Source organism: Nicotiana tabacum, chromosome 21 (assembly GCF_000715075.1).
Source record: "Nicotiana tabacum cultivar K326 chromosome 21, ASM71507v2, whole genome shotgun sequence".
Lineage (NCBI taxonomy): Eukaryota > Viridiplantae > Streptophyta > Magnoliopsida > Solanales > Solanaceae > Nicotiana > Nicotiana tabacum.
In genome coordinates, this window is record NC_134100.1 from 35,537,387 (window position 1) to 35,552,155 (window position 14,769).

At 42.7% G+C, this 14,769-nt stretch overlaps 1 non-coding gene across 1 annotated transcript; it reads left to right on the forward strand.

Annotated features, from left to right (window-relative positions):
- The first annotated feature begins 1,046 nt into the window (after positions 1-1,046).
- Positions 1,047-1,153, forward strand: LOC142175651 (small nucleolar RNA R71). Its single transcript, XR_012704745.1, has one exon. It is a non-coding gene; the product is annotated as a small nucleolar RNA R71 (small nucleolar RNA).
- Positions 1,154-14,769: the final 13,616 nt, after the last annotated feature.

Sequence of the window (14,769 nt, forward strand, 5' to 3'; positions counted from 1 at the left end):
CTTGTTTTAGCACATCCAAAAATCTCCCAAACGGCTTGTCCAGCTTCTCTCTATATAGCTTTTGGGGAAAAGGTAAAGCAGGCATATGCTCGCTCTTCTCAGGTTCCTCCCTTCTCAATTTTTATTCCTTCTTCTTCTTCTTCTTATTATTATTATTATTATCAGTTTTCATTGGGCCTTTCTTCTTCTTGTCATCATTACTTTTCAGTTGCTCCCCATTTTCTTTTGCAATTATAAGATCTTTTGGATTGGGGTGGGATCTTTCAACACTTGCCCACTTCTCAAGGTCGCACCATTCACTGTTTCTTTGGGATTTCTCTCAGTATCAGCGGGGAGAGTTCCTGGAATCCTCTCACAGATAATAGAGTGGCTAGCTGCCCAACATGTCTTTCTAAGTTTCGAAAACCAGTACCTATTCTGCTCCATGTTCCCGTATAGCTGCGCTATGGGTTTCAAGCCTCTCATCAGTTTTGAGAATGAAGGCCTTCATGAGATCTTCTATGCCAGACTGAATGAGCTGTTGAGGTTGAAATTGCTGCCTCTACTGATTTTGGAATGCTGGAGCTCCTTATCCCTAGGGTCTGGGGTTGTTTTGTTGCCATGCATTTGCAGTACCCCCAGGTGAACTCCATGAAAAACCGAGGTGCCTCTGACCCATTGCATTAAAATTGTAGTTGCCCGTAGCATTTACTTCCTCAGTTGAGGCTTGACACTCATGAGTAGGGTGTCCTCGTCCACATATATCACATGTTGCATGAGGCTCATTTTGTATTGAGGCTAAGGTCGGCCTCCTTATCTCTTTGTCCATAGAATCAAGATGTACCTGCACAGATGTGGTAGCATCAACCTGGTGAACACCAGTTGATCTTCTTCTTTCAGCACTCTCAGAGGGCCACTGATTTGCATCTTCATCTAACTCATCAAGAATTGTAATTATCTCCTCTGGAGTCTTCTTTATCAATGGGCCTCCAGCTGTATTGCTCAATGTTCTGCGTGAGGCCGGTGTCAATCCATAACAAAAGTCAGGTAGTTGTATCCAGAGTTCAATTCTACTATGTTGACACTTTCTAACAATCTCCTTAAACCTCTCCCATGCTTCAAAAATAATTTCATTCTCTTTCTGGAAGATGTTATGGACTTCTCTTCTAAACTTGCTCGTCTTAGCTGAGGAGAAATATTTATCAAGGAATTTTTTGGTCATCTCCTCCCATGTTCTAATCGAACCTGTGGCAAGCTTCAAAGCCACTGCTTTGCATCATCTTTGAGAGAAAAGAGTAATCCCTTTAAGTACACTGTATCTTATGACACACCATTGTACTGAAAGGTGTTCTTAATCTCCTCGATGTCCATTAGATGTGTGTCTGGATCGTTGTTTGGCTTCCCTCTGTAGACACAACAATTCTTGCTTTAACTTGAAATTGTTTGTTACAATTGGAGGTGGTCTAACACTTGATAAACCTTGATTGTAGACCGGTCTAGCATAATTACCAAGTGGTCTCCCACGCAAGGGTGCTATATTTACGAACTGGTCTGCACCCAAAGGTTGATTTTGAGCAATTCTACGACCCCTCTCTTCTTCGTAGATAATTTGTGCATCTCTAGTAGCTGCTTCTTCAGCATCCGGTGCAGCTTGTTCTCGTTGTTGGGCTGCTTCTCTCGCAGCCAAAACTACATTATCATCACCGATTCCAGCCATATCTTTGGTTGATGATTGTCCAACCTTTTCTGATGTCTCGGTGAGACTTATTTCCTTCCTCAACTGTCGCAGTTGTTTTTCAATTTCTAGCTCGTATGGTAGCACTTCCTTCGGAGAAGTTCGAGTCATGCATCAATCTATCCTGTAACCTGTGCACAATCAAGAACACCAAACGTAAAAAGAGAAAAATAAAAGAAAAATTCCTGAATAAGCACTACAAACTATTTCAAACACTATTGATTGCCAATCTCCGGCAACGACGCCAAAATTTGACGAGCGCAAAACCTCACTTTAATTATGTTCACTAGTCAAAGATAGTATATTATAATATTGTATCCACAGGGATTGGAGTTAAACATTATTTTCATAGTTTCTAGCTTGATTGTTATCCAGGAGAATCAACAATCGAGGTTTTTTTGATGAATAACTAAAATTAACTAAGAATCTAAAGTTATTGACTAATGACAATCGAAACAAAGGTATGCAAGGAAGTTATCAATGAGAGAAAATAGGGATTGATAGGATATGTGCAAGATAATTATTTAGAATCTAACTCTAGATAATCCACTTCTAATGTTTAAGTGAGTCTCTCAAATTCACTCAATTATTAGTTCAAACGTTCAGCAAAAACTCCTCTCTCGATCAAGTCTTAAGCATGTGAACATATGCAAGAATTTGTAGTGGATTGGTCTCTAGGAGAACCTCTCTCGATTATTCTCCTAATTAGGTTTAATCAATGATTCAACTAGCCTCTTTCTATTACTAAGAAGTATCTATGAACTGAACCAACAAAATAATGCAAATATGTCACAAGTTATGCCTCTCTCAATTACATGAACAACTTAATATAGATGCAACAGTTAAATCATCCAAAAATGCTTCAATACACAAAACTAGAGTTATAATCCACAAACAATCATCAATATACAAAATCCATCAAACCCTAAGGAGAACTACTCCATAGATATGGAGCAATTCATCACAAATAAAATTAAAATATAGGAAAACATAAAATCAATCCAAACTCGGGTCTTGAGTGAGGAAGGAATGATGAAATCCTTCTGCTCGTGTTTTTCCAACTTCTCCTTAGCCTCCTTAGGTCGAATATGTGTCAAAAGTCCAGAAAATAATATTTTCCATGTATTTATATCAAGTAGGGTCGGGCCTAGACAAAATCACCTTCTCTTAGCCGAAACAGGAAAATTACTCTGTAAAAATTGTACAGGCGCGGCGCGTCGCATGGGGCGACGCGTCATGAGGGGCATTAGTGGGAAAATCTAGAGAGTTGGTTCTGACAGGCAGCAGGAAATTTGCACAGCCGCGGAGCGCCATGCGTTGCCCCATGCGCAACACTAGTGCACTTTTCTCAGAGTACGAATTTTTCTTGTGTTTTGACGTCCAGACATGGTCCTCGACCCCCGAACACGATTCCGGATTAATCCCTTGGGATTTTACTCTGACTTCAAAGCTCCAAATCACTCAAATTCATTCCATAACATCTACATAGCTCGGAATCACTCCTACAAGGCATACAACACACAATAAGTGCAAAACACTATCAATTAAAGCTCAAACACAAGTAAAGTGCAGTAAATTAGAGTGCAATAAGCGACTAAAATACGAGATTATAGCTTGCCATTGACGGATCAGCGTGATATTTCTAGAGCATAGAAACATGGAATACTTGATGAACTACAACTAGACTAGGTGCCAATGCAAACTTGTAGGCCACCTCACTAATCCTCTCAAGAATCTCAAAAGGTCTGCTATACCTAGGACTCAACTTACCCCTCTTCTTGAACCTCATAACACCCTTCATGGGCGAAACCCGGAGCAAGACCTTCTCTCTAACCATGAATGCAACATCACAAACCTTCCGATCTGCATAACACTTCTGCCAAGATTGGGCAGTACGAAGCCAAACCTAGATCAACTTGACCTTCTCCAAGGCGTCTCGCACCAGATCCGTGCCTAATAACTTAGCCTTTCCCGACTCAAACCAACCAACTGGGGAACGACACTGTCTCCCATATAGGGCCTCATAAGGAGCCATTTGAATACTCGACTGGTAGCTGTTGTTGTAGTCAAAATTCGCAAGAGGCAAGAACTAATCCCAAGAATCCCCGAAATCCATGACACAGGCGCAAAACATATCCTCCAATATCTGAATAGTGCACTCGGACTATCCATCCGTCTGAGGGTGGAATGTTGTACTAAACTAAATCCGTGTGCCTAATTCACGTTTTATGGATCTCCAAAAGCGCGATGTAAACTGTGTACCCCGATCAGAGATGATGAATTCTGGCACACCATGAAGTCGGACAATCTCGTGATTATAGACCTTAGCCAGCTGCTCTGAAGAATAAGTAGTCACCACCGGAATGAAATAAGATGACTTGGTCAACCATTCCACAATCACCCATACTGCGTCAAATTTCTTCTGAGTCCGTGGGATCCCAACAATGAAATCCATGGTAACTCGCTCCCATTTCCACTCAGGAATTTCAAGCCTCTGAAGCAACCCAACTGGCCTCTGGTGCTCATACTTCACCTGCTGACAATTGTGGCACCGAGCTATATACTCCACTATCTCTTTCTTCATTCTCCTACACCAATAGTGCCGCCTCAAATCCTGATACATCTTAGTGGCACTCGGATGAATGGAGTAGGCGAATTATGGGCCTCCTGAAGAATCAACTCATGTAACCTATCCACATTGGGAAAACATAATCAACCCTTCATTCGCAACCCACCGTCATCTCCGATAGACACCTCCTTGGCATTGCCGTGTTGCACTGTGTCCTTAAGGACAAGCAAATGGGGATCATTATATTGATGCTCTCTGATGCAATCATATAGAGAAGACCGAGAAACCACGCAAGCCAGAACTCGACTCGGCTCTGAAATATCCGATCTAACAAACTGGTTGGCCAAGGCTTGAACATCCAATGCTAATGGCCTCTCCGCTACTGGTAGATATGCTAAACTGCCCAAGCTCTCCGCCTTTCAACTCAAGGCATCAGCCATCACATTGGCCTTCCCGGGATGATATAGAATAGTGATATCATAGTCCTTAAGCAAATCTAACCACCTCCGCTGCCGCAAGTGAAGATTCTTTTGTTTGAACAGATGCTATACATTCCGATGGTCGATATAGACCTCACAAGGGACATCGTACAAATAATGCCGCCAAATCATTAAGGTATGAACAATAGCTGCTAATTCCAGGTCGTGGACATGATAATTCTTCTCATGACCCTTAAACTATCCACACGCGTAGGCAATCACCATACCGTCTTGCATCAACACCTCACCGAAGCCCATATGTGATGCATCACAGTACATAGTGTAAGACCCCGAACTCATAGGCAACACCAATACTGGGGCTGTAGTCAAAGCAGTCTTGAACTTTTGAAAGCTCTCCTCACACTCCTTGGTCCATCTGAACGGAGCACCCTTCTGGGTTAATCTGGTCATAGGTGCAGCAATAGATGAGAAACCCTCTACGAAACAGCAGTAATACCTTGCCAAACCAAGAAAACTCTGAATCTCAGTAGCTGACGACATTCTAGGCCAACTCTGCACTACTTTAATCTTCTTCGGATCTACCTTGATCCCTTCACTCAACACCACGTGACCCAAAAATGCCACTGAATCAAGCAAGAATTCACACTTTAAAATTTTTCCATACAACTTTTCCGTCAAGGTTTTGAGCACGATCCTCAGGTGCTGCTCGTGATCCTCCCAGTTGCGGGAGTACACCAAGATGTCATAATATAAACACAATGACGAATGAATCAAGATAGGGCTGGAATATACTATTTATCAAGTGCATGAATGATGCTGGGGCATTGGTCTGCCCAAATGACATCACAAGGAACTCCTAGTGACCATACCGAGTCCTGAAAGAAGTCTTCGGAATATCCAGATCCCGAATCTTTAGTTGATGATACCCCGACCGCAAATCAATCTTTGAGAATACTCTAGCACCCTGTAGCTGATCAAATAGGTCATTAGTGCATGGCAATGGATACCTGTTCTTCACTATAAACTTGTTCAACTACCGATAATCAATACACATGCACATAGAACCATCCTTCTTCTTCACAAACAAAACCGGAGCACACCAAGGTGACACACTAGGCCGAATGAAGCCCTTATCCTGCAGCTCTTGCAATTGCTCATTTAACTCCTTCAACTTCGTTGTGGCCATATGATATGGAAGAATAGAAATGGGTTGAGTGCCCGGCAATAAGTCAATACCAAAATCAATATCTATATCGGGCGGCATGCCCGAAAAATCTGCCGGAAATACATCTGGATAGTCTCTCACTGCTAGAACTGACTCAACGGTAGGAGTATCAACATTGACATCCCTCACAAAGGCTAGATATGAATCACATCCCTTCCCAACCATCCGATGTGCCTTAAGGAAGGACACAACCCTGCAAGGAACATAATCCAAAGTGCCCCTCTACTCTAACTGTGGTAAGCCTAGAATAACCAACGTCACCGTCTTAGCGTGATAATCAAGAATAGCACAATAGGGCGACAACCAGTCCATACCCAAAATAACATCAAAGTCTACCATACTAAACAACAATAGATCAATTCTGGTATCAAAACCACCAATGACAACTAAACACGACCGATACACACGGTCAACAATAATAGAATCTCCCACAAGTGTGAACACATAAATAGGAGAACTCAAAGAATCATGGAATATACCCAAATACAGAGCAAAGTAAGATGATACATATAAATAAGTGGAGCCTGGATCAAATAAGACTCATGCATCTCTATGACAAATCGAAACAATACCTACGATAACTGTGTCTGCTGTAACCGCCTCCATCCTACTCGGGAGAGCATAACATCTGGCTTGGCCTCCCCCTCTAGGGCGACCCCTAGCTGGCTGTGCAGGTGGAGCGGCAACTGGTGCGGTAACCACGGCCTAAGAAGTCTAGGGACCCTGTGGAATACGTGGAGACTAAGTAGTCTGTGAAGGTGCATCCCACTTGAGTTTGTGGCAGTTCCTAACTATATGACGAGTATTACAACACTCAAAACAATCTCTCGGAGGACGTGGCTAGTGAAACTGGCTCGGGCCTGGTCAGCTGGACTGGCCACTAAAAGCACCCTATGCAGAAGGTGCACTAGACAGTGGCAGTGCATAATGGGCAACCTGAGACTTGGGAGTAGCCGGAATACCACTGGAAGCTGGAAGTGCTGAATGAAATGGACGACTCACATAGCCTATGCCACGACGGGCTACAATTGGGGCACATGCACCACTATATATACCAGAATCTCGAGGCCTCTTGGCCTCCCTGTCCTCCATGTCCCGACCTACTCTGACACGGTCATAGCACCCTAGCGCAACTACTCAAACTCCGTGCGCCATGCATCCCGAAGGCTTTGGGGAATAAAGTCTCTCAGGAACATCTCTGAAAATTGAGCCCATATGAGCGAAGCTACCTCGGTAGGGCTACCCTCCTCATAAGACTGCCACCACTGGTACGCTGGTCCCAACAACTAGAATGTAGTAAAAGCAACCCCGCTCAAATCCACGAAACCCATGGTATGGAGAATACAGTGGCACTTTTACATAAAACCCTGTGCATCCTCTGTAGTTAGGCCGCTGAAAGTAGGAGGTTGGTACTTCTTGTACCTCTCGAGCTTGAGATGCTCCTCCTCAGATGTTGTTGCCCTAACCTCAGGCTGAACTGGGACAACCGGATATACTGGTATTACCTCTGGGACCTGGTCAACATGGACATGCTGCTCTAGGGTACGAGCGCGGGAGTCTGTGCTCCTCCCACAGCCTGAGATGTGGCCGGTGCAAGTGGAATCAATATCGCCTGAGCTAGAGTACCAAACATGCTCAAGAACTGGGCGAGGGTCTCCTAAAGTGCGGGGGTAGCAACTGGCGCCTCAGGTGCCTGCTCCCTAACTAGAGCTACTGGTAGCTCCTCTATTGCATCTCGGGCAGGTGCTCTGGCTGCACCACATGCCCCTCCTTGGCCATTGCCCTGGCCCTGGCCACTCGCGGCTCTAGAAAGGGGCGCGAGTGTCTGATCACAGGATCCAGTGGTGCATGTTCTCACCATCTGTGACAGAATAGAAAGGCAAGGTTTCATAATTTTGAAGTCAACAAATTCGCATGATAAGGAATCAAAGAAGTGAAGTTTCCTATCAGTTCCATAGCCTCTCGAAGATAAGTATAAACGTCTTTATACCGATCCGTGAGATTCTACTAAACCTACTTGTGACTCGTAACACCTATGAACCTAGAGCTCTGATACCAACTTCTCACGACCCCAATTTTCCTCTGTAGGATGTCGTAATGAAACCAAGTCTCTAAGACTAGGTAAGCCTAACATACATGAAGAATTTAACTGAAATAGTAATAAAACTTTCAATTTAAACCATTAACTATCAGAAAAAGGACTCCGATAAATAACCGAACGTAACACCCAAAATCTGGTAATACCGAGTCACAAGCTCTACATGAGTATATCGAGCATCACTATATAACAATATCTATAAAAAAAAATAGAATGAAACAGAACAAGATAGAGGGTGACTCTGAGGCCTGCGAGCACCGGCTAGTATACCTTGAAGTCTCACATCTAAGCTCGACTCACTGGTGCCTAGACCGGTATGCAGAACCTGGATCTGCAAAAAAGAGTACAGAAGCGTAGTATGAGTACAGCGCAATGGTACCCATAAGTATCAAGCCTAACCTCGGTAGAATAGTGACGAGGTCAGGTCAAGACACTTACTAGAATAAATAAGAAAACTGAACAGGTATATGATAGTATGATAATGAAACACAATGGAAATGATACAATGCAGAAATATAACAAGAATAGCTACACTAAACTAAGGAAATTAAGACATCATGGAAGAAAACACATAATAAGAATGCCAAGGAAACAGTGCAGACAAGTCACAAGTGATGTAAATGAAAGGTATCAACAAGAGTCACTACCGAAGTACCGCCTCGTAGTCTCATTTCACAAATCAAATCATAGTCTTTCCTTATATCACCGCGGGAGCCTTGCATTTAGTTTTGAAAATCATTTTCCCGAAATAGCTACTCGCGTTTTAGCCCACCTTATCACACCGTGTGGCTTCAAGTAGTTCCCCTACTAGCAATATGCGTATCAAGCCCACCTTATCTCACCGCATGCATTTCAACCTCAATCCTTATACCACCGTATGCGTATCAATATCACAACATATCACAAATCGCACCTCAAGTGCCTAATACCACAACTTACCAAAGAAGTCAACAATAATAGCGTTTCCACAATAAATAGCATATGGCTCAACCACAGTATGTACAAGAGTCTCAACACTAGCAACCGAATGTGAATAACTCAACAAGAATAGTATTTCAACAAATTTACAATTTTGACTCAATGTGAATCACGACCTTTATAACTTCAACACCAAAATTCAACAATAAGATATTCCAGGAACTAACAACTTCAAGTAAAAGAACTCAACGGCTAAATAATGAATAAGGAATTGAGAGAACAATAACTTCAACTAAGCATATAAAGGCAATTAGCAATTAAGAGATAAGACAAGTATTAACAATGTCAAGTAAAGCATGTGAAGATAGACTAATGATGATGAATATAACATGTTATGGAAACTCACTTAAAGGCATGAAAGCAATCTATATAGCTAAAAACCGGTCAATTACCATGTTTAGCCGTGTACACACTCGTTACCTTGCGTACACGGCTTCCACATACCACAATTAACACAAACAACACCAATCCTAAGGGGTAATCCCCTCCTCCCCACAAAAAGTTAGGCATGACACTTACATCAAAGCACGCTAACTCAATCCACTAGTAAGCCTTTTCTGCGATTATCCAACTCCGAACGGCTCGAATCTATCCAAATAACTTTATACCATAAATACAAATCATAGGAAACTAGTCCGAACAATAAAGTTGCAATCTTTAAAGAAAAATAAAAAGTCAACTCAAAAAGTCAATCTCGGGCCCGCATCTCGGAACCTGACCAAACTTAATAAATTTGGACTCCCATTCAATAACGAGTCCAACCATACAAAAGTTACTCAAATCCGACCTCAAATCATCTTTTCACTCAAATCACTAATTAAATGACAAAAATAACAATGGATTCATATATAATAGCCAAAAATAAGTTAGAATCACTTACCTGATGATTTCCTTGAAAATCCCTCTAAACATCACCACAAACCGAGCTCTCTAGGTCAAAAGATGAAGAATGAAATTAAACCCTCGAACACACCATTTTCTGCCTAGTGATCTCGCTTCTCCGAGCCATCAGCCGTATCTGCGAAATTTCCATCGCAGGTGCGATCCTCACTTATGCCCATCCCCCTTCGCTTCTTTTGTAATGAGTTTCCTCGATGCTTACTCTAGGTACAACCAAATTAATATGAACCCGGAAGATCAGGAAAAAAACCTCGTTCATAGCGAATTTCGGCACATATTGCTATAATGTGATGCCCTTCGGGCTAAAGAATGCCAGAGCCACTTATCAGCGGCTTGTAAATAAGATGTTTGAAAAATATATAGGGAAAACCATGGATGTTTATATAGACGATATGCTTGTTAACTCTTTGAATGCAGGTGATCATCTTAAGCACTTACAAGAAACTTTTGACATCCTAAGTAAGCATAACATGAAGCTTAACCCCGAGAAGTGTGCGTTCGGGGTCAGCTCCGGCAAGTTCCTAGGATTTTTTGTATCATAAAAGGGGATTGAGGTAAACACCGATAAAATCAAAGCCATCGAAGACATCCCGGACCAGCTATCAAGCGTAAAAGAGGTTCAAAGGCTCACATGGAGATTAGCCGCTTTGAGCAGGTTCATTTCCCAGTCATCAGAGAAATGCCACCTTTTCTTCGCGTTACTTAAAAATAAGAACAACTTCGAATGGACCCCACAGTCTTTGAGGGATTTGAAAAGGTACTTGTCAAGCCCTCCGTTACTATAAAAGCCGGAGGAAGGTGAAAAATTGCTAATATACCTAGCAGTCTCAGAGGTAGCGGTAAGCGCCGTTTTAGTCTGTGAGGACGAAGGTACACAATCTCTCATTTATTACGTTAGTAGAATTTTAACGGGAGCAGAAACTCGCTACCCGTATTTGGAGAAGCTGGCCTTAACTCTCGTAGTCACCGCTCGGAAGCTAAGGCCTTACTTCTAATGTCACTCGATAGCTGTGGTGACCACCTTTCCCCTGCGAAATATCCTTCATAAACCCGAACTACCGGGTAGGTTGGCCAAATGGGCCGTCGAAATGAGTGAATTTGACATTGAATATAAACCTAGGACTGCGATTAAGTCACAAGTTTTGGCCAACTTTGTGGCCGATTTAGTCCGAGATTGCTGCCTCTGGCAACCAAAGAAGCAGTGACGATCTCATAATCGACGTCCGGAGCTTGGACCCTATTCACGGATGGAGCTTCCAACGTAAAGGGATCCGGACTTGGCATAGTATTAAACACGCCTTCGGGAGAAACCCTAGGACAAGCCATAAGAATAGTTCCTTTAACTAAAAATGAGGCGGAGTATGAAGCTTTGATTGCAGGACTTGAACTTGGGGACTAGATTTCGGGGTAATAGAAATCAAATACGATTCCCAGTTGGTGGTATATCAGGTCTATGGGATCTTTGAAGCCAAAGAAGAGTGCATGCAATAGTACGTAGCGAAGGTTCAGGCTCTGCGTGCTCGGTTCCGGGAGTGGTCAATTATGCATATCCCGAGGGATGAAAATGCAGAAGTGGACACATTAGCTAACCTTGGCTCATCGACGGAAATGAAGGGATCAGACTCTGGTATGATCGTACAACTTATGAACTCAGTTCTGGACGCAGACAATTATTACGAGGTAAACGTGACTAATTTGGTTTGGGACTGGAGGAATGAGATCATCGACTACCTTAAGCACAGAAAGTTGCCTGAAGATCCCAAGGCATCTCGGTCGCTGTGCACCAAAGCACGCGTATAGTTTCAAAGGAGGCCAATTGTATAGGAAATATTTCCAAGGCCCGTTGGCCTAATGTTTGGGAGCCTCCGAAGCTAATTAAGTTATACGAGAAGTCCACGAAGGGATCTGTGGAAATCATTCGGGCACAGATTCCTTAGTATTGAAATGGAACAAGACGCCAAAGTTTTTGTACAAAAATGCGATAAATATCAATACTACACACCATTGGTAAATCAACCAGCAGAACCATTGCATTCGGTTTTATCTCCATGGCCATTCATGAAGTGGGGGATGGACATCATCGGACCGCTACCACCGGCTATTGGTAAGGTAAGGTTTCTTTTAATTTTAACTGACTATTTTTCTAAGTGGGTTGAAGCAGGTCCTTATCAGAAGATCGGCGAACATGAAGTGGTGGATTTCTTGTGGGAGAACATAATTTATAGATTTGGAATACCAAAAGAGATAGCATGCGATAACGGGCCACAATTTATATGCGCAAATATCACAAAGTTCCTTGAAGACTTGAAAATCAAAAGGATCACATCTTCGCCATATCACCCGAGCGCGAATGGTCAAGCAAAATCAATGAACAAAGTGATTATACAAAATCTCAAAAAGAGCTTGGAAGCAGCTAAAGGCAAATGGCTCGAGGAACTACCTAGAGTACCGAAAAATGGCCAAATCAAGCATATGAGAGACTCCTTTCTCCTTTGTGTACGGAGCATTATCCTTGATCATGGTGGAAGTAGGGGAGCCTACCCTGAGGTATTTTTAGGAAAATGAAGAAGCAAACAACGAAACAATGTTAGTCACTTTGGAGTAGCTCGATGAGCGCAGGGACTTGGCGCATATAAGGACGGCAACTCAGAAGTAGAGAATAGAAGGATATTATAATCGAAGATCCAACCTCCGTTATTTCAAGGTGTGAGATTTGGTTATGAGGAAAGTAACTCAAACCACTCCGGGAACTAAACACAGGGAAGTTAGGTCCTACATGCGAAGGCCCCTACTGGGTTTCAGCTGTCACCGAGAAAGGTTCATACGAATTGGAGAACCAAGGTGGAGAGAATTTGCCAAGCAACTGCAATGTGGCATACCTCAGGAGATATTATTGCTGAAGAACATCACATGTACTGAAAGTATGTGCTGCACTCTTTTTCCCTTCATCCAGTTTTTGTCCAATTGGGATTTTCTGGCAAGGTTTTTAACGAGGCAGCAATGAAAATCATACCACGAGGAAGGTTTCAACATTAGCAATAAGACCTTTTAAAAGCAAGGCACACAAGCAAAGAACCACTACGGATCGGTTAGATAATCTTTTGCTCGGTAGCAAAGTTCCCACCGGGAAGTTAAGTTTGCTATCGAACAAAGGTTATCCGACCGTCCACAAGTGCAAACCACTAGGGGATTGTTAGATAGTCTTTGGCTCCATAGAAAAATTCCTAAGGGTAAGTGAAGTATGTTACCGAACTGAAAATAATCTAGCAATTCATTAGTGGAGTATTCGAAGGTGCAAAACTTCTAGTGTTCCAATTCGCATTCGAACACTAGGGGGAATGATATGAGGATACGACAACAATGACTGCCACATCGACCGAAATACGAAAACCGGAAACATAGTTGTATCATCGAGACCGGGGACTACGCGGCCAGCCCATACAAACAAGTTGTACAAATAGCCACAAGAAATGGCAATTTCTTTTTAGCATAACGAATGCTTATGTACTTTTTGAAAATGGAAGGAATAAAGTAAAGTCCTTTTATTTCTATCTTGTTTCTTGTCTGAACAATGAATTGATTTTTTCATTTGAATGTTAAACAAGTACTTCAAATGCTAGTGTCGTAATAAACAGGAGATGTCATCTTCAAGAGTACCGTAAACATAAGAGGACCCTTTCTTATGAAAACCCTCACGATAAAGGGTTGATTTCGGAAGAACTTGTGCCCGAAATCTAAATGCTTTCGGGGGAAAATACACCCAAAGCCTTGCATAATCAGATGCAAACAGTAAAACTTGCGCAAAACACTTAAGCAAGAAAGAATGCAAAGCTTAAACTTGCATAAATGTTCAAGCAAAAGAACGCAGAAAGACTCATGCAACACTTGAGAAAAATGTGTTTTTATTTACAACAAATGTGCCAAAATGGCACAAGTATAAAAGTTGGGAAAATAAATGAAAAGCTAAGCTGCTACATCTCTGGAACCTGGAGGAAGAGAAGCATCCGCGCCCCTAGGGGTAGTGGGTAGATCCGTCGCCGGCTCGATATCTTGACCTTCATCATTTTGGCCCTCAACATCTTCACCTTCTGGTTCCTCTTCAGTTCCCGAGGATTCGGAATCGGAACCAAAAGAACTGGAAGCATCAGGCCTGGCAGGGAGACCCCTTTTAGCAGCTCACTCCCGTTCATGGGCTTTAGCGATTTTGGCATCAAAGTCAATGACACCCGCTTCAGCCTCTTCCAAGGTTTTTCTCCTCATGTTGTACATAACACATGTTTTTTCAACAATAAGGGAAGTCGCTCGGCGCTTTAGTTCTTCTTTAAGTTGGTCAACTTCGGCAGAAAGATTTTCCCAGGCAGATCTAACGGACTTGAGGCTAACGTCAAATTCGTGGACTGGAAAATTCTATTATGCTCAATGGTCTTCTTATACTTCTCCTCCAATTGGGCATATTTCACCCCGACAACAGCATGCTCTTCAGTTATTGAGTTCAAGGATGCCTCCAAATTATTTAATCTTTCAGCGGAGGTAGCCTCGCGATCGGATGCAGCAAGAATGACACTATGAACTTCGGCCCATTTGGCCCTAGCCTCTTCAAATTGAACCCTCAGTGGGGCGATCTCTTGGCTAAGGGTCTCTATTTCTTGCTCGCTTTGCTGCAAACGAGCCTCCAAAACAATAGCCTCAGTATCTTTGGCTTCCAGTTCTGAGAGGCGAGCAACACTTTGGTCCCGCTCGGCCAAAAGTCGATCCCGCTCGGAGGTAAGTTCCTCCTTTTCATGAATCAACCTTTGGAGGCCTTCGGAAGCAAGGAAATTGGAATGCGAAACAAGAAAGGCAAAC